General features: G+C 38.8%; 1 long non-coding RNA gene across 1 annotated transcript; it reads right to left on the bottom strand.

The window, feature by feature from the left end:
- Positions 1 to 14,620: 14,620 nt before the first annotated feature.
- LOC112938800 (uncharacterized) lies at positions 14,621 to 15,471 on the bottom strand. The gene is made up of 2 exons (XR_003242121.2): positions 15,370 to 15,471; positions 14,621 to 15,172 (listed from the first exon to the last, which is right to left on the bottom strand). It is a non-coding gene; the product is annotated as an uncharacterized lncRNA (long non-coding RNA).
- Positions 15,472 to 21,750: the final 6,279 nt, after the last annotated feature.

Below are 21,750 nucleotides of genomic sequence, written 5' to 3'. Positions count from 1 at the left end.
GTTCTCCTTTTGATTATGTTAGTTGACCGTTAATTTTTTCAAAGGACTATATTGCCCCCGTCATACTTAATCAGTTAATTGTCTGCTAGCCTAGTGATAAAAAAGACAACTCTCAACAGGAGTAAGATTCAATTGTAAAAATGAAGGGATAGAATTAATTGACCACAAATTTAATAATGAAATTAAAATTTTAAATAAATTTCAAATGAACTTTGATGAAATCCGTACAGCATTTTGACCAAAATTTAAACCCAAGTAATAAATAATTTTTGTTCTGAATTTCTAGCTTAAATTCTCGTATGGATTTAGTAAAAATAATAATTTATTCAAATTAAGTTTTGTATTTTAAATGTTGCATATTTCTGTTCGATTTGATTTGATTATAAATTATAATTTTTCACATAGATATTAATGAGTCATGTAGCATGTGAGTATGAGAAGGGGTGATATAGTTATTTCAAAAAAATCTAATGGTCAACTCAAGGTTTAACTAATGGATCGGGAAAAACTCAAAGGAGATAAGGCAAATTTTAGGGTGTCGAAACATGAATTCGGCAATAATAAAAGGGGGTAGCGCACGAGACCTAAAAGTGGATGGATGCGGAGACAAAGGATTTAGACAGGTTCAGGCCCTCTCAATGAGAGGTAATACCCTACTCCTGTTTGGGGATTTGAATCCGCCGAGTGTGTATTGATCTGACGATCAGGTTGTCTCATGCCCCTAGAGGGGGCTCCCTGCCCTCCTTATATAGGTTGGGGGGCAGGGTTACAAGATAGAAACCTTAACCAATACGGTATCGGTTTTCTAAATCTACTTTACAATCTTATCAAACTAGGACTTTAGGCTGTTCCATAATATACAGGGAAACGTAATACCCAAGTCATGATCTGTTACATATTTTATATATATAAGTTATCCCCTATAACTAGTCGGATAACCATGCCGTGTGGGTATGGGGTACCCATAATCTCCACAGTAGCCCCTGAGACCTTCACAGTCGGAAAGATAATCTTCTCTCGAACTAGATTACTCCAAAGCCGAGTGCTTCAATCATCTTCGCCATGATCTCCCGAGTACTTTTTCCAAATCAGAAGACTGTGGAGGGCTGAAAAAATAAAGTCAGGTGCATCGACTAGATGCACCGAGTGGTTTCGATAATTGTAGTCAACCAAGCGACTTAATATGTAGCATATGTGGTATGAATCCCTGAATAATATGATCCAAGTGATATACCGACTGCTTTGTAAAATATGATGAGTGTAACCTAAAGTTGGCTACATCATTGAAAATTCACATAGCAAAATAGCTATAAAGAAGCTTGTATGTTGTGAATAAAGAAATTTCCATAGTATTGGGCATACGCCATGCGCACACTGCTTTAACAGATGTGCTTAAGTCCCTAGAAGACACATGGTTCCACCACACCTGGAAATATATGGCATATGAGGTATAAAATCTGAGTAAATAAACTCATAAAGGATTTACCAACCGCCTGGAAAATGACCACAATATATAATCAGCCTAAGCCATAATATTGGTCAATAAAAATGCACACTTACGTGGCAAAAAGCAATGATATTGTATCCAATCAATTGCTTAAAAACCCAAACAACACCATGACTATATAAAAAAGTCAGCGGGGCAGCTATATAAAGCTTTACTGTTTGACACCTTTTAAGATGCATTATACCAACTCCTAAAAAGTTGAGTAACTGCGATATAAAAGGATTTTAAGGTATTGGGCAATTGATCACGCGCACTTTGGCCTAAGCAAAAAGTGCCTAAGTCCCTAAAAGAACGTGACAGGCCACACCTGAAAATATGGGCTGCAGATATATTAGGCCTAGGCCAAAAAATATGCCTTCGACACCCTTTAAAGGATGACGCATGTAACATGCTCCCGAGTAATAAATCTTTTCGGGTGATATAGACCAAGTGTAGCTCATATGAATAGCTTCTGATCTGAGTGATTATCCTTTATGGGATACTCCAAAATAGATATAACAATTGAATTCCGACTGGCACAAGTATTCAGTTGATAACCCTTACGGGGAATAATAAATAGTCCAGTCTTTGAGCATAGAAAATAGACCCATGATCATGAATTCATGTTGCATGTATCCGGAGCAAGTCCAAATTGAAGATATAATACTTGTATTTGAGCTAGTAAGCCCCTGAGCACGTAGTCACAATTGTTCATTGATGGTAGCTGACGCAGTTGGCATAGAGACAAGACGACCAATATAGAGATAATATTGCCCAACAGAGGTGGCAAAAATATTGGTGGTAGTGAAGATAGTGATACCAATCAAAAGTGATGAAGTTGCACAGCCGTGGAGGCGAAGAAACCAGTCAGCTGTTGTAGATGCTTCACTTGGAGGAGAGTTGATGTTGTTGCCCAACTCGTCTAACCGAAATATTTGAAGTTGTTGAAGTAGAATGTCTGCTCCGAAGCAAAGATGAAGATAATGACTCCTGGAGTTGACTCGTTGGCTGATTAATTGATTTCTTCAGCTTGACATAAAATTTGTCAAATTTTGAGCCTTGTATTTGTGTAGCCCCCGACTCTTTGATCAGTTGGGAAACAACTGAACATAGAGTCGAGAACTGTAGCTTCTTGTCATCGAATAGTCATAACTTGAGTGAAGATATGTGTTGAGGATGTCCGAGTAGAAATATTGAAGATTGGAACACCACTTGTTGTAATAAAATAATACGGCATCATATTTAGTGACATATGCCGAGGTGTCGAAACTCTTGTAGTCGTCGTGGTTGGTGAAGTAGCAAAGCTTGCGAAGTAGAAGCAATAAAGTTTGCCGGTGCCGAAGATAATAAAGATGAAGTCGCTCCACCATGGTGACAAAGTTGCATAGCTGTAATGAAGTGAACACGAGTCGGCGGTAACAGAAGCAAACCGGTGGTGAAGACGCGCAGTTGTGAAGATAAAAGCACCAGTCGGCGGCGGCATAACCAGTCGGCGACGGAAGACGATGATGTCCATCAGTAGTGGTAGCTATTAGCGGTGACGGTGATGTAGCCAGCCGTGAAGAAGATAGCATCAGTTGGCGTCATAACAGGCCAGCCGTGCAGGCGGTGACACCAGTCGGCGGCGGACGAGGCGGCCGGTCGGTGAAGACGTAGACGCCCAACAACGGCGGCATAATAGGCCAGCCGTGCAGGCGGAAACACCAGTCGGCGGCGGACGAGGCGGCCGGTCGGTGAAGACGTAGACGCCCAACAACGGCGGCATAATAGGCCAACGTGCAGGCGGAAACACCAGTCGGCAGCGAACGAGGCGGCCGGTCGGTGAAAACGTAGACGTCCAACAACGGCGGCATAATAGGCCAGCCGTGTAAGCGGAAACACCGGTCGGTGGCGGATGAGGTGGCCGATCGGTGAAGATGTAGGCGCCCAACAATGGCGGCATAATAGGCCAGCCGTGCAGGCGAGGACACCAGTTGGCGGCGACGAAGGCAAGCCGGTTGGTGAAGACGTAGACGCCCAACAACGGCGGCATAATAGGCCAGCCGTGCAGGCGAGGACACCAGTCGGCGGCGACGGAGGCAGGCCGGTCGGTGAAGACGTAGGCGCCCAACAATGGCGGCATAATAGGCCAGCCGTGCAGGCGAGGACACCAGTTGGCGGCGACGAAGGCAAGCCGGTCGGTGAAGACGTAGACGCCCAACAACGGCGGCATAATAGGCCAGCCGTGCAGGCGAGGACACCAGTCGGCGGCGACGGAGGCAGGCCGGTCGGTGAAGACGTAGGCGCCCAACAATGGCGGCATAATAGGCCAGCCGTGCAGGCGAGGACACCAGTCGGCGGCGACGAAGGCGAGCCGGTGGTGAAGACGTAGACACCCAACAACGGCGGCATAATAGGCCAGCCGTGCAGGCGAGGACACCAGTCGGCGGCGACGAAGGCGAGCCGGTGGTGATGTTCTGATTGATCCATTCCTAAAGCGTAGGAGATAAGCTTAAAGCCATGAATCCCTTTTATGCATATCTGGATCTGGATCCTACAGAACAAACAGATAGGATGAGTAGTACCTGATGTAAATATAATACTCGAGAAAAATTCAAGCATTTTAAAATGTTTATAAATATGTATTTCTCCTCTTGTCAATTGTGATTTCCCCGAGCAGATGACTCCTTACGTTTAAACACTCTGCCCGACTAGTCATAGTCCCCAAGCATCGGGAGTCGGCCTAGGCACTTCCCAAACATGCATATGAGTGACATGAGTTCGTCATTAATGGAACAAAGTTTCACGGATCAGAATTTACTACTCGGGTACTTTTGCCATTATTAAGAGCAGAAAATAAATTTATCTCATCTCTATGCTTTTGATTTATTCCGAATAATACTTAGCACCTTGCGTTACTCGGTCCATCCAACGAGCCCCCGGGTGCTAGGAATCAGCCCAAAGGCAACCATCCATTGGCAAACCAAACGGAAAGCATAGGAAGATAGAACTCCATAACTCGATAGGTACTTTTGTACTCAGATTATGTCGCAAGTAATCAAGATAAATATTATAAAAAATATGATATAACATCTGTAGCCCCCGACTCACTACTCAATGGAAGACCAATTGGTGTAGTGAGGCAGAGGAAAAGGAAAAATATCATATAAAGAATAAAATAAATGATGACTTAGCTTTGTAATATTCCCCTTGGTGATGGCAGAAGTGGCCAATGTGGGAACAAAGTCGTCCATCAATAACAATGAAGACACCAGTCGGCGGCGACGAAGGCGGTCGACGGTGAAAGTGAAGATGCCCACTAATGGCGGCACAATAGGCCAACCGTGTAAGCGGAAACACCAGTCGACGGCAATGAAGGTGAGCCAACGGTGAAGATGTAGACATCCAACAACGGCGGCATAATAGGCCAGCCGTGCAGGCGGAAACACCAGTCGGCGAAGGCCAGCCGGTCGGTGAAGACGTGGACGCCCATGAACGGTGGTGTGACCAACCGACCGTATAGGCGGGGACGCCAGTCGGCGGCGACGGAGGCAGGCCGGCGGTGTAGATGACGATGCCCATCAACGGTGGTGTGACCAACCGACCGTATAGGCGAGGACATCAGTCGGCGGCGACGGAGGCAGGCCGGCGGTGTAGATGACGATGCCCATCAACGGTGGTGTGACCAACCGACCGTATAGGCGAGGACACCAGTCGGCGGCGACGGAGGCAGGCCGGTGGTGAAGTCGTAGACGCCCAACAACGGCGGCATAATAGGCCAGCCGTGCAGGCGGAAACACCAGTCGGCGAAGGCCAGCCGGTCGGTGAAGACATGGACGCCTATGAACGGTGGTGTGACCAACCGTATATAGGCGAGGACACCGGTCGGCGGCGACGGAGGCAGGCTGCCGGTGAAGTCGTAGTCGCCCAACAGCGGCGGCATAATAGGCCAACCGTGCAGGCAAGGACACCAGTCAGCAGCGGACGAGGCGGCCGGTCGGTGAAGACGTAGACGCCTAACAACGGCGGCATAATAGGCCAGCCGTGCAGGCGAGGACACCAGTCGGCGGCGACAAAGGCGAGCCGGTGGTGAAGACGTAGACACCCAACAACGGCGGCATAATAGGCCAGCCGTGCAGGCGAGGACACCAGTCGGCGGCGACGGAGGCAGGCCGGTCGGTGAAGACGTAGGCGCCCAACAATAGCGGCATAATAGGCCAGCCGTGCAGGCGAGGACACCAGTTGGCGGCGACGAAGGCAAGCCGGTCGGTGAAGACGTAGACGCCCAACAACGGTGGCTTGATATGCCAGCCGTGTAGACGGAGACACCAGTCGGCGGCGGCGAAGGCAAACCGGGCGGTGACGGTGGCTCCAGCAGTACATGTAAAGAGAAAAGCAATCTCTAATTAGCATCAAGAAAATTAATCTTGTGTACGTAAGTCTGCATATATGAAGCATGCATATATTTTTTGATTGGCCGATTGATCTCCTGTAGCATGAACAGTACACACATCCACACATGCACGTCACCAGACAGATTGCAGGCTGCCATCCGTGCGTACAGATCACGGTCCGAGTCCGGATCAAATCCAACTTGGAGGCTTTACGTGATGGGAATCAGACTCAGGTGACCATGGCGCATGCAAAATAAGGAATCACAGATCAAACTGAGATTAGAAAATTAATCTAATCTAATCTAGTTAGTACACACTAGAAGATTAATTAGAAGTATATGCATGCATGATTAGGTAGATCGTGCATGTATGTTAATCTGCTAAATCAACTCATGCATGCGTGAAATTTCTCCGAGCAAGCTATAGGCGGCTGCTCCCATGTGCCCGTGGTGGCGTGGTGGCCGCAACGCATCCGTCGGCGCTGCTCCTGGCGATCGCCGTCAACAGCTCCGTTTTAACCTCAGCCGACCAGCCCATAGAAAGCAAGGAAAACACCAGAAGAGCAAATCACAATTAGAAATTAATCTAATAACAGTTAGATCAAAACACCGAACCCGACTGAAGATTTGAGCCATCGAGATTAATCTCGCCGTTTCTTCTGTAGTTGATTCCATCACACTTTTCGATGGGTAATTCGACGCAGCCCCTACCTGGCGCGCCAACTGTCGAAACATGAATTCGGCAATAATAAAAGGGGGTAGCGCACGAGACCTAAAAGTGGATGGATGCGGAGACAAAGGATTTAGACAGGTTCAGGCCCTCTCAATGAGAGGTAATACCCTACTCCTGTTTGGGGATTTGAATCCGCCGAGTGTGTATTGATCTGACGATCAGGTTGTCTCATGCCCCTAGAGGGGGCTCCCTGCCCTCCTTATATAGGTTGGGGGGCAGGGTTACAAGATAGAAACCTTAACCAATACGGTATCGGTTTCCTAAATCTACTTTACAATCTTATCAAACCAGGACTTTAGGCTGTTCCATAATATACAGGGAAACGTAATACCCAAGTCATGATCTGTTACATATTTTATATATATAAGTTATCCCCTATAACTAGTCGGATAACCATGCCGTGTGGGTATGGGGTACCCATAATCTCCACATAGGGCATGAATGAGATTGAGAAAAATTGTCAAGGGGTACACACTAGTTTGGATAGGAAGATAGGGAAAAAAAGGAGATGAAGATCGAGGACGTTTTTCCCAAGATGGACCGTGTGACTGATATATCGAAATACAAGCAGTACACGGTCGCAAGGTCTCCACCACGGAGATCAAGGATGCCTTGGCCGTTCCACACCAAATAGTGATGATATGCTCATGCATGTAACATCGTGGAGTCCCAATCTAAATCAGGTTTAACAATTTGGGGGTGTGTGTCTGGGGAGGGGGGAGCGGTAAAATTAGAAATTGTAGATTTTTTTTCCAAAATTTGGATCAAATTTTTTGATGAAATTTGAGCCAATTTAAATACATTTCCACAAAAATGAAACTTTCTACAACGATATCTATATAGTCCCTTCCCCGGCGCCCGCCTCCGCCCCTGGAGAGCACGGAGACATTGGTGTAACTTCGTGTGATGCTATGCCTGTTTTTTTTTTATTCTCGATGCGAAACTATGTCTTCTCTCTCTTTTCGCCGATCCGAAAATATTAAAATAATAAAGACGGTGTCCAGTGACAAATTATGACATTTACAGAGTGTCTTCTTCTAAAGTTTAACTTGGTGTCTTACATGTAAAACTGTAAAGTGACAATATCATATAGCAAATTTACCAATTAACTGCGCATATAAAATTAATTATTTTATATCCACTGATTATACTGACCAGCCAATTACATATTGATCTCTATTACACGCATGGAGACGAAGGAGAGCTAGCATGACCCTTATTGCATATATATCTCGCATGCATTCAGGTTACATACGTTTAGACGTACTACTACGATATAGCTTGATCAGTATACAGCTTTATTCTCGGCACACACATATATAGTATACTCCCATGCACTAATAGTACGTAGGTACATGCAAGGGTATATACAATTTAATCCATTTTATCAACGACAGTTGCTGTGCTTTGCTTTGAGCTTCTTATATATGGTTTCCAGTTCTGCATACTCTTTGTGCTTAGCCTGCCTGTAATTCTCCAGTGCTTGTATCTTCATCTGGAGGGCTGCATTTTGATTCTTCAAGGCAGCGATTTCAGCCTCGTACGATTTGTTCTTGCTTATTGCTAGCTGACCACATGCTTCATCCTGCATACATGCATAATAATGCATTGGTATTTATATATATAGATTCAATCAAAATTAAAGTACATATATTAATTCTACATTTGTGTAGTATATGTATGGTAGCTAGTTCTACATATATATGTTACGACTGTTATATACTGAGAGAGAGAGAGAGAGAGAGAGAGTGCATAGAGAGGAGGGGAAGAAGAAGGGTATAGTATGTACCATTATATTGAGCTAGATATATCGTAGCTAGTTCTGTTTGCAGAACTACAACACTTGTTCAGTGGCTAACTTAGCATGTTTCTCGCTTCCTACGTACGCTTAAATAGACAAAGCAGCATGGAGGCTTGCAGTTAGTTTTCGTTTCACTACTATAAATCCCCAGGTTCCCTAGGGTTAAAATTCGTTACCTTGTAGTGAATTTGTCCATGTTGTCAACTTCTTCTTCCTCATTTTTCATACGTACGTTTTCCGAATGTTATGTTTTATTGTAAATTTCTATAGGAAAGTAGCTTTAAAGAATCATATCATATTAAACAATTCATTTTCAAGTTATTTTAGCTAATACTTAATTAATCATGTGTTAATTCACCGCTACGTTTTCCATGCATAGAGAATAAGTTCCCAACTTCCCAAAAGAACAGTCTTATGCTCTCATGGTAGTGTGTTGCTTTTTTGGGTGGATTCTCCTCTACTTCTCGAACAATATATAACGTTATAAAATAGATACGCACTAAAATATTTAGAGAAAAGTTATCATATATATATATATATATATATATATATATATATATATATATATATATATATATATATATAGAGAGAGAGAGAGAGAGAGAGAGACTGACTGAGACTTTGTAGGGTGATTGAATGTAGGAGAGCCATTGTGATCACTTGTAATCTAACGATGTAAGATAAGATACAAATGAAAAGGTATTAAAAATATGGTTAACGTACTAACAACAGATGCTAGCTAGCGAATACGTGCGACAACGGTAAGTTGCGCACCCCGATTAGAGTTTAGAGCTTTGGTGCAAGAGCGTTGCAGGTGAACGAGAGCCCATTGCAGTGCGCATGTCTCCACCTAAGCGAGAGCTTCCCATTCCCCAGTATCACATGACCACAAGAATCCTAAAACTTTTGTCTCGAATTCAAAAGAAGACTTTTAATTCAAAATCTAGAAATTCCTTCACAAATTTAGAAAATTTCAACTCAAATATGAAAACTTTTGTCTGAAAAATTCAAAATTTTTAATTCAAAAACCAACAATTTCATATAAAAAATTTAATTGAAAATCCAAAACTTATATCTCAAAAACATAAAACTTTCAATTTATGATGCCTTATCCCAAAATAAAGCTATTTCTCCACCTACCACCTCCTCTCAACCATTTACAATCATTATCCATTTAATTTATTCATATATATTCTCTTCTCAATCAATCACAACATTTCTCTAACAATTTTTACCTACTTTCTTAATACCCGAGTCCACCTCTAACATTTTGAGCAAAGGAAGTATTTTCTAATTTATGGTTAAAATAAATCAACGGTGGATACTTGGTTGGGTGGCTTAGGAGCTAGTATACCTCCAAGCACGATAAAATTAGTTCTCATATATAGGCATGTCATTCACACATGATCGTCAGGAAACTATAGGATCGTCAGTCCAGTGACTTCAATGTATGCATCATCTAATTAAGCACAAGACGAGCAGAATATTTAATTTACTGGATATATATGCGTTAAAAGCTATTCTCTAAGCAAGTTGTGATCAAACTATATATACCCACGCAAGAGTGCTGAGATCACCTTGATGACACATTGAAATTATTCGTTTATTAGCTAGCTAGTAGCTTGGATATATATATTGGGGCAAACGCTCCCTGTTTTCATCATTATACTTACACCAAAACAATTAATTACTAGTACATTTTTTTTCACATTATAAGCAGGGCCGGCCCTGGGATTCTTGGCCATCCTCAACGTCTGATTGTATGGAAGCTTACAGAAAGGAACAAATTTTAGTTTTTACCATGTCAAATCAACCTGACGGTAATATATAGAACTCTGGGAGCATGCACGTAATCAACTAGAGCTAAATCCTATTTCATCACATTATAAGACATTTTAGGTTTTGAATATATATGTGTGGGTGTATGTATATATATGTATATATATGTATGTATATATATCCATATATGTGTGTTTCATATATGTACCTACATTTATATAGATGTAAGTGGAACTAACTCTTGTGCCTGTTCGTTCGAAACAATTAGTAAATCAACTTGGAATGGCAGAATTAATTCTACTATCAAAAAATTAGGTCAAGTTGGAGCAATAATTCATTTTTATACCGCTAACATTCTATACTTCTATATCTATATACGTTGGGAAAAAAAGTTGTTCCAAAATACTTTTACTTGCGCACATGCATATATACCAAAGAAGATATGTATGTTCTCTACACAGTCAAATCTAATAATTTAAGACCCGTGTTTAGAGCATCAACAATGGTGTCCCTACTCCATTCCTAATCTTTATTTTTTGGAATTTTAGTAAGAAAAAACCGCTCCAACAGTACCCATACTATTCATTCCAAAAATCACCATTCCCTTCTTCATTCTCGCTCTTCACAAATCGGGAATCGTTCTCAATCTCAAATTTTGTCTCCTGAGCGAGACTGCCATCCAAGAAGAGGGGCGAGTGGGAGGGCAGCGCTAGATGGGTGATTGTGGAGTCAGATGGCACGATGATAAAGCGCGGGTTGAGGTAATACTTTTAATATTCTCAAATCCTCATTAGATAATCTCAAAAGGAGATTTAGGAAAGAGATTTTTAGTCATCTATTGGCCATGAGGTTTCTTAGCTTCGTCCGGGAATAGTCGTCTCTTGAAGAGAAAGTAAAAATTTATGTCAAAATGAGATATATATGTTCAATGTTCAATGTCAAAGTGAGCACAAAAAGCTCAAATAATTGCTGAAAGTTTTCTTGGTTATTGTTTTTCTCAAAAGGAGTTAATTTGAGAATCAATGATAATGCAATAAGTCTACATGTAGAGTTTTTCTTTCAACCTATGTACTATTGAATATATTGTATTATAAATTGTTTGAAATCATGAATCTTGATTGTTGACTTAAGCTTAATTGTAACATTTTTGGTTCATGTTTATACTCACAATGCATGCTTGTTAACTCGTTGATGAATTTATATCTTTTGTTTTGCAACACACGTCCTTGAATTGCTCTTGTTATATCTCAAAGCTCTTTGAACTATAAGTGGTGACTTGCAAAACTTGATAATATCATTGTCAAAGGGGGAGAAGAGATACAAAACATGCATGTTTTCAGCTGGGGGAATTTTCTTTCTTTTCAAAAGGGGGAGAAGTTCTATGTTGATTTTTTAGCACTCCAATGATTTTTTACCACTTATTTGTTTTTATTTTTTCAAATAACAAAACAACAAAATTTTGATCGGTTTATCAATGTGTTCATCAAGGGGGAGATTATGAAATCAAAGTGTGCTTGATTGTTATTTTGTGATGAACAATTGATATGAGAGACAATTGGTTTTAATATTTGGTGGATGATTAGCGAGGTGGTGCTGACTGTGTTAGCTTGGTCATACCCATCAGTGGTGGCCGGACAAACCCACGTGGTATGTGCGGTCAAATCGGCTAGCCCAATGGTTTGATCGACCGATTTTGTATTGGTGTCGATTTCGGGCTGTTTATTTGGATACTCGTGATTATCTCATGTTTAGGACTTCTAGAAGATTTCTATATGTATATAATAAAATTGTGTGCTAATGTTGAGTCAAGTTGAGAAGAACTTATGCTCGGATATGGTTGCCTATTTGATTCATGTGTAGGAATATCTTGATGCCATGGGAGAGTATTGTCGATGATGGATCAGGATTTAACTTGGGAGAAGATGATGTCCAGATGATCGGGATATCATGGGGATGCTTAGGCTAAAGAACAATGGACGAGGTTGATGGAGATTCCATGCGGCATACGATGGGAGATTGTGTGCGTATGGAAAGTGGAGTCAAACTCCGAAGGAGTCCAAATTTGAGAAGATTAGAGTTTAAGTTGGAAAGAGATAAGTTTGTTTCTTATACGGGAATGTTTCCTAGTGGATTAGGACTTCTTGCACAAGTTGGATTCGTGGCTTTAGGCTATCTACCTCGAGTGTAAGTAGAGAGGGGGGCTAAGCCCTCCTGGTATCGATTTGTACGAGTTGAGCTGAGAGAAAAAGTTAGGGTTTCGAGTTTAGTTGAAATTTTTGAAAGAAGTGTTGTAGTTCGCACTTTGTAAACGCTAATATAATCAGTAAAGGTTGAAATTTTTGAAAGAAGTGTTGTAGTTCGCACTTTGTAAACGCTAATATAATCAGTAAAGGTTAATCTATTTCCACGAGTTATTTAATTTGTGTTTGCTCGGTTTCGAGAATCACACCGGCAAGTATACGGCAACCAGACCGATGGCTTACCAATGGTCAGACCGATGGGTATAGGGCAGTTAGACCTGCGGCAGCGACAGGCGCAGGCGGTTCGATAGGCGGTCAGACTGGCCGATCAATACTGCTCAGACCGGCTGCAAGGGCATGGTCAGACCAGGGCTAGCCAGTTAGACCGATCTCCAACGATTGGAAGGTAACTTTTAATTCCGCAAAAACTTTTGGTTTTTGGTGTTGCTGCCATTCACCTCTTCTCTGATGTGTTTAGTTTTTATTGTTTGATCCATGAAATAATTGTATACCATATTTATATTTTGAGTGAAGTTTAGTTTGGACCTCTCTTTCTTGCCACCGCGCCTTAGACCGATCGGCCAAACTGTAGTGGCAGCCTTAAGCAATGATGTAGTCAGCAACAACAGCCATTTTCTCTATGCACATTAAGCCTGATGGCCTTAATTTTTCACTGATCAGTTTTCCCTACCGGCAAAAGAATGACGTTCAGCGGGTTATATGGCTGAGAATTTGCTTGTCGCTCAACCCGTCATGAAACACTCCCCCATCATACATTTTCCATTTCCGCATCATCCTACTCCTGTCAGGTCTCTTTCAAGGCTTGTTCGGTTAATCCCAAATGAGAGATAGAAAAATTGAGCAGATTAATTAATTCCAAGTACAGAATTATTTTCCTTCAAATCCCATTCAATCCTTTTATGTTGGGGATTAAGCGAATAAGACCTCAACACTATTATTTTTCATGTTGGTTTTTGCAAATTCCCTGCCAGTATTTTTGTTGTCACGAAAGATAGGAATCCTAGTAGATGTCAGAAGCATTAGCACTCGGTAACTTGAAGCGCTGACTCCTGACCAATCTGTATATGTTTTTTCTGCATTGGCTACATATAAAGGATATATGTCATATTTATGACTTGAGGAAAATCCAATGGCCCACAATGATTATCAATTATCATGGCTTCTATTTCGCACGATTGATCATCCATCCTAGCAATGATTCATAAATCAAATTTTGCATTTCTTCTTTTCTATTACACCGGGGGCCGCCGACCTACTATGTACAGGGATATGATCAGGTACAGTTGTACCCAAAAATTTTGCAAAAAAAAACCCCACCATATATTATAGTATATGTTATGTATATGTACTAATAGTTGGGTCAAATGGGTAATATTTGAGTTTAAAATGGCATTCTAGATGGTATGGAAATTTCTCGACTGAGCCGTTATTGTTTCTGCAAAAATAATAATATAATAATATATTGTGTTGTTAACTTTTATGGTAATGCTTGAAAATATCGCAACTGGTTCTATGCAAACTAAATTAAAAAATATTGCAGACAACAAAATACTTAAATGATTTTCTTGGTTACATGCTTTGAAATCGACATTTTCTACATATTCAGAATAAAGATGTAATATCCCGTTTATAAAAAAAAATCACATCAAGTATACTTTTAATTTTATTTTTTTAGTATATATTTTGTAGTTCTAGAAATTTATTGCACACTATACTCACTTTACTAAACTATGTCCATGTTAGTTTTTCTTATCAAGGCATTTATCATTAATTTATATCAAGTCTATATATAGTACCGTCTTTTTTTAAGAAAAAATACAAAGATTTTTTTCTTAACTTCATACCCACATTTTAAAAATCTTTCATCCACCACCGTATTACACTAGTGATCTAAACTAGTTGACATCTCTTTATCACGTTACACATAAGAGTATCATCTAGGTATTATGTAAGAAATATATATAGCTTAGAATCAATAAACAACCAAGACATCAACATGCACACAGGATCAAAGGCCAAACATAAATAAAACATTTGATTTCATACAACAACAATGCTGACCACTTACATCAATATTGATGCATGCATGGAGATGAAGGTGAGCTACCATGCATGACATAGACGTATGGCACACATTTTTGCTGCTAGCTAGCGGCCGGGGTCATATCCAGCTTATTACAAATATGTATAGTTATACTCACATACATCACTCATATCTGTAGGTATAAAACAGGGGAGTAGGTATCATAAGCATGCATATATAAGTAACGTACTCCCTCTATCTTAAAATAAAGGGATTTTATCCATGTAACTGTATATTTACATGGATAAAATACCTGATATTTGAATTATTTATATATATAGTATATATATATGGATGCATGCGATGACATACATGCACATAGATTATATAAGTATATATAATAAAAACTCTTCCATATCTTAATTATCCGCAGCATCCGGGCCTACTCATTTGCCACCTGAGAGCATTGTGCCTGGCCTCCAGGTTGTGGTAGCTGGTTTGCAGGTTGTGGTGGCAGGCTTGCAGGTTTCTGTAGCTGCTGTGCAGCTTGTTGTATTCGCTTTCCAGGTTGTAGTACTCCCTGCGCTTCTGCTCCTCGTAGCTCTCGTGGTTCTGAAGCTTCATCCTAAGCGTCCGGATTTGCTCTTCTAATCCTGCGATTTCACGGTCCTGCAGCCTGATGTTGCCTTTCTCTAGCACCTCTGTTGCTTGTCCTCTCTGCCACATTAATTGAACATGGATGGATCGGATGGATGCAAATTAAATTAATTGTGTGCAATCAGAAAAATTCATCAATTAATTCTACCTATTATTTTTCTGGGTATAGTATATGACTGTAAACGTACTGTAAGTAAATATGAGCTAGAGATGAGGAGGACAAGATCAGGAAGAAGAAAGGAAGTAATTATAATAACCATGTTGTTGTGAGATCGATCGGTAGCAAGTTGATCAGTTGCACTCACTTGGTTCCTTCAGAATACTCTCCTTCTACCTTAGCTTTCTAGTTCATTTGTTATGGCCTATCAGAGACCCTGAACATCGCTTAAATAGACATCGCATGAAGAGTGGCAGGACTAACTAATTAAGTAATATATGCATTATGTTCTCCATTGTAATTAATTTACTGATGTGTGGATGGATTCGTCTCAACATGTAGTTTTCTAAGATGCTCATGTTCAAAATTAAACAACAAATTTTGTATGATCGATGCATGCATCCACCTCAAATACCGTTAGTGAGGAGTTGCGTTGCGTGTACATGAGCATATGCATGCGTCTGTATTGAGTATCGAAAATTGGTTTTGCCAAATCCCATGCAATTATGCTGCATTTGATTTATACATTAATTTAAGGAATTATATAAACAGTTTTTTAAAAAAAAAACACACAAAGCACAAACGCAGGCACTCACAACCCATACACACTTTCCCCTATAAACGTTCCCTATGAACACCTAAAAAAATTAGGTCGGCATATCTTAAGATCGACAAATTTCTTTTTTTCTACTCACTACCTAAGCTCAGGTTATGCATACCTTTTAAGGGCATAATGTTTACCAAGTTTGTGCCCGTTTGAACTAGATGAAGAAGCTGATGACAGTTGATGAATGCATGATGTATTGCTTTACAAGGATGAATTAAACACTATATAATATAGGGATAGTCTAGATCTCATGCATGCATACGACTAAAATTTAGGCACTTCTAGCTCGTATCCCCCATATAAACTACTTAAGCCTTTCTTTATTAGATAAAGATTGAACAAAGAATTATTCTAACTTAAACACAAAATAAATTTACAATTGGTAAAAAATACAAAATACAATAACAAGACTACACTTAAAATAAACTAAAATTGCATATACATAGCAGAATGATTTTAGACTAATTAGCAGTATGTAATTTTAGGTAATTAAAAAATTTCAAATTTACTTCTTACGTTTCAAAATATAAGGCTTGTTTTGTTTTGTTAAGAAAGGCTTTGACCAATAATTAGCTTATTAGATATACTTTTTATGACATAAAATTATTTTTATTCATATTGAAAAGTACTACTTATATATGATGATTATGTTTTTGTATTGCACAGTAATGTCATAATAGATAAATTGTTGGTTAAAGTTTTATCTATATCGATACTAAAATACACCTTATATTTTAAAATGGATGTGGAGTGTAACCTCTAAATGAACAGAGTTTTGGATAAATCATAGTTTTGGAAGTATATTCACTAATAATCATATACTAAGATAGCCATGCATGCAGGAGTGCTGATATCACCTTGATGACGGCCCGAAATTATTCCATTACCCCATTAGATCTAGATACAAGAGAATATATGCGCCCTGGTTTCATTATTAATAAACCAAAACAATTATTAATCCTACATGGTTGAATAGCAAATGTAGAATTGTAATTGGGACTCCCTAGCTACTATACGACAACTTAGTATTATCAATTATAGATTTTAGAATTAAATAATTAAATAGATTTAAAAAAAAGAAAGAATTAAAAAGTACGGTCGTGGATTCTATATATAATTTTGACATTAATTATTTTTTATTTTGATAAAAAAGTATGTAATATAAATGTGCCATGCGAAGACAGGGATTACTGCGATTATAGTATCATAGTATGGTTAATTACTCAAGTTGAAAGAACATTTACCTAAACCATTATGAAGCAGTACCTATGGGTCCTAAAAAAGGTTTTTTCAACTATTGCTTTTACTTGTGGGCATATAGGCATATATGCAAAGCGCTATGTTGGCTTTACATGTAAACCTGATTATTAAGACCTAATTTAGGAGCTTCAAAAGGTTTGTTAAGTTAAACTAAGTATAGATTCAGACAACAGATTTAGGTCACATTGATTTAGACAACTTTGGAAACTAACTATATAAATGATACTTTCATTGGTTTTCTTATATAGTAACTTTTAACTTCATAAGGGCACATTGATCTTTTAAGGGCAAATATGATAGTCAATTAATTGACGTTGACCAATAATAGTGACAAAAGAGAGCTGAGAACTAACTGAATAGTGGCAAAAGAAAGAGTTCCAAATTCTTGATGGTCTTTTTGTTGGATATTTGCTTGCAAATTCTATATGTTTTTTTTCTGAGAAATATAAAATTTCAAGTTAAGAATTATACATTTAGAGATCTATTGAAACGTATGGGTATTTTGCTAGTAAATACCTTTTGGTTTCAATGGGCTACACTCGCATGCCACACACATCCATAAAGAACATCGATCTGGTTAAAGAGATTTGCTAAACACGACAGGGATTTGTGATATCTGATGTTGACTGCCATTACATGCAGGTGTGCGTTGGGCCATTTAATTTGGAAGACTCAGAAAACAGCATGGTTTTTAAATTATGTGATTTATAGTCCTGTAAAAATCTTGTTTATATGTACGTTACGTGTTGCTTAATATTGGATTTCTTTGGTATTAATTTGTCATTCATCTACAGAAATTGGAGAGGCGGCGAAGTTAAAGGCGGCTGCTAGAATTAGACGAGTGTTAGTAGTGGAGGGATCAAGTGAATCAGATTCATGCCACGTACTGTGCATCCATCCAGAGAAAATTGCTACAAGATTAATCTGCTATGCCCCTAAATTTTGTGTCATCCGTTACATGCACCAGAGACTTTTTTCTTATTGGTAGTTGATTGTTATTTTTCTTTAAATAACTACATATTGCCCCCATCCCATACTTATATGCTAGTGATAAAAACACAACTGTCAACTGAAAAAAGATTCATTAATTTGTAGAAAAAAGGACATATGAAATCAGCTTTGATGAAATTCATACAACATTTTCATAAAAAGTGCCACACAATTTAGTGCCTGTAGAAAGTGCATCTACTTTCTTATAGGCATGCATAAGGAAATATCTCTACGAAAATACCGCAAGGCATATAGACATTTCATAAAATGTCTATTTGTTTCTAGAGACAATTCACCAAAAGACATTTAGGGCCTCTTTGAATCGCAAGATTAAGAAAACGTAAGAATAGGAAAAAGGTAGGATTTTAGGGCCCCTTTGAATTGGAGGAAAAACATAGGCTTTTTGGAGGATTTTAATCCTATAGAAAAATTTCCTATGATGCCCTTTGAAACACAGGATTGAATCATATCCAATCCTTTGAAATTCCTATGGAATGGACAACCCTATAGAGATTTTGGAGGAAATTTAGCAAGAGCTTTAACCTCTTGGTAACTTTTATTTGAGTCTATCTCTCTCATCCAATTCCTGTGTTTTTCCTGTGGTTCAATCAAACGGTCTAAGGATTCACCAAAAGACATTTAGGGCCCCTTTGAATCGTAGGGTTGAAAAAATAGAGGAATAGAAAAAACACAGGATTCTGACAGGTATTGAAGTGTAAAACAGAGGATTGCAAAACACAGGAATGATCGTTTGATTGGACCGTAGGAAAAACATAGGAATTGGATGAGAGAGAGATAGACTCAAAGAAAATTTTCCAAGAGGTTGGACCTCTTGCTGAGTTTCCTCCAAAATCCACATGCAATGTGTCATTCCATAGGAATTTCATAGGATTTAGAAAGTTTCAATCCTTTAAATCAAAGGGCCAAATAGAAAATTTTCCTATAGGATTTGAATCCTATGAAATTCCTACATAAATATTTTGATTCAAAGGGGCCCTAAAAATACAGGAGTCCAAAGGATGAGAAATGTCACTTAAGTTTTCAAATATTTAAGATGATAGCACTTTTCTATTGAATTTTCTAACATCCGGTGTGCAGACCATACAAAGGCTAACCTGTTTAAGAGAGAACCGCACAAGTTGCTGAGATCACCTAGATGGCGCATCGAAATTATTCCGTTATAGCTTGGACCTGGAAAATGCCCCTTGATTTCCTTACTAGAAGTCAATTAAAACAGTGCAAAAACCCACTTGTGTTACCGTAAAGTTTATTTAGTCAAGTTGAAAAGTCTTCTCTAGACCACTAAAAATCTCTATATGTGCATGGGTTCTAATTACAAACGATTGTTCTAAATTCTTTTTTACATGCGAGCATATATACCAAAGGTGGTATATATATTTTGGCAAGACATCTAAACCAAATTATAAATTAAGACGAGGTGATGTGCAGGAATGCACAGCACAGCGCATAGTAGTCTGCGCATGATCCTAAATGTAACATTCCTATTTTACTTAATTTACTTATAATTTAAAATCGGAGATTGATTAGAATTGATGAATCTTATACATAGTTTTCAGAAAGAAAATGAATTTATGTTACACAATATTTACTCTTTTATACAATAGATTTTTTTCGTATATACTTATCATTCTTATATAGAAATTTATTTGGAGCGATGCCAATTAATTATATCATGTTTTTCTTCAACTTTCTCATGTCTTCAAAATCTACATGCCAAAAATATCCCAAATTTCCATTTGGCTCCTCGCCACAAAATTTTCTACCCATATCTCTTTTAGTAAAAAGTTCTGCTCCAAAAAGCTCCTAGGATACACCATGTCATTGAATGAATATTGGCTGTCCGATTGAGAAGACAACAAAAATAGAGAGATTCAATATTCATCGGCTGTTTCCAGGTTATTGGTCTTCCTTTCTCTCACACAGTCTCTGTGCAGGTTTCCTTGATCTGTCTTCCTATCTCACACACTCTCTGTGTGTCGATCGCCTTCTATTTTTTTCTCTCCCTGTCAAGAGCAAATGAACAGAGAAAGGAGAAAAGACAAACCAAGAGAGTGGGAAAATGTGGCAAAAATACCATCTCGCTGCTCTCAATGCACATGTGAACCATACAAAGCTAACCCAGATTAAGAGATAAGCTACCGAAGGTCGCTGACATCACCTGGATGATGCAACAAAAATTACTTTGTTACTACTGATCTGAGAAAGTGCCCCTTGATTTTCTTCCTGAGTGACAATTAACACAATTACCTAGTTGAATGGAAAATGCAAAGACCCACTTGTGTTACCATATGATTATAATAGTCAAGTTGGAAAATATCCTTTTCTAAACCACTAAAAATACATGGGTGAAGGGTTGTTCTAAATATTTCTTTTTAGATATGGGCATATATGCCATAAAGGCGATATATACAAAATTATATTAAGACCCTGCTTACCAGGTTACATAGCTTCTCCGGGAATTACCTTCTCCATGAAGAGAGTGAAAATTACAGGTCCAACAAAAAGCATCTGATAAAGGAGAAATGTGATGGGCAGACGTGCGTCTGCGCTTATCATCCTAAATAAATGTAACATTCCTATTTTACTCAAGTTATAATTTCAAATTTTGGATTTATTAGAATTGATGAATCTTAATACATAATTTTCAGAAGCAAACTAAAGGGGATTAATTTGAATAAAAACTTTTATAGGGGATTGAAAAGTTAAACTGATTTTTTTTTCATGAAACTAGAGTATAATATGTAGTTTTTCTGATATACCCCTAATCCAGGCCATCTCGCTATTTAAATTTCTGGAAGAAACTATATAAAATTCACAAGTATCCATAAAACATAACTAAAAGATATATGCATAAATATATATTTGTCCATAGAATGTCGTCGTACCTGCAGCTCAAGAGGTCGTGAGGATGGCAGACTAACTACAGCCATACCCTTATTGACCTCTTTTATATACAGGGTGTGTGTTTAGTTCACGATAAAATTGAAAGTTTGGTTAAAATTGGAACGATGTGACGGAAAAGTTGGAAGTTTACGTGTGTAGGAAAATTTCGATGTGATGAAAAAATTAAAAGTTTGAAGAAATAGTTTGGAACTAAACTCGGCCACAATCAAGCCCTGAAGTAATTTCTCATTTGGCTCCTCACCACAGAATTTCCAGGTAATATACAAGTGAAGGACAAAATTAATATTCCTATACATGGATTAGCAGAGCTGAGATGCTGGGCATCTGTATAGGCAATTTGGAATGCAAGATAATTTTGGACCCTTTTTATCTTGCATATAAATTAAGCTTTTTGATTCTTCAAGGCAGAGTAGTTCTCCATAATCCCTCAAATTATATATCAATTACTAAAATAATGACTTGGCTTGGATGATAGAGGGGGTAGATGAAGCCATGAAGATCATGCTGGACAGCTACTACAGCAGTGCAGGCTGCCCGTATCTATGTATGTATGTATGCAGTGACAGATAACATATATATGTTTTTTTTTAATAATGGAATATAACATTCCGGCACAGAAGCTACAGCCCATCATTACAATCTAGCAATCAAAACAAGTGTAGTCCAAAAATAATAGCAACCAGCGTATAAAGATAAAAG

This window comes from Oryza sativa, chromosome 4, assembly GCF_034140825.1.
Source record: "Oryza sativa Japonica Group chromosome 4, ASM3414082v1".
Lineage (NCBI taxonomy): Eukaryota > Viridiplantae > Streptophyta > Magnoliopsida > Poales > Poaceae > Oryza > Oryza sativa.
This window is presented reverse-complemented; position numbering and strand designations above follow the sequence as displayed.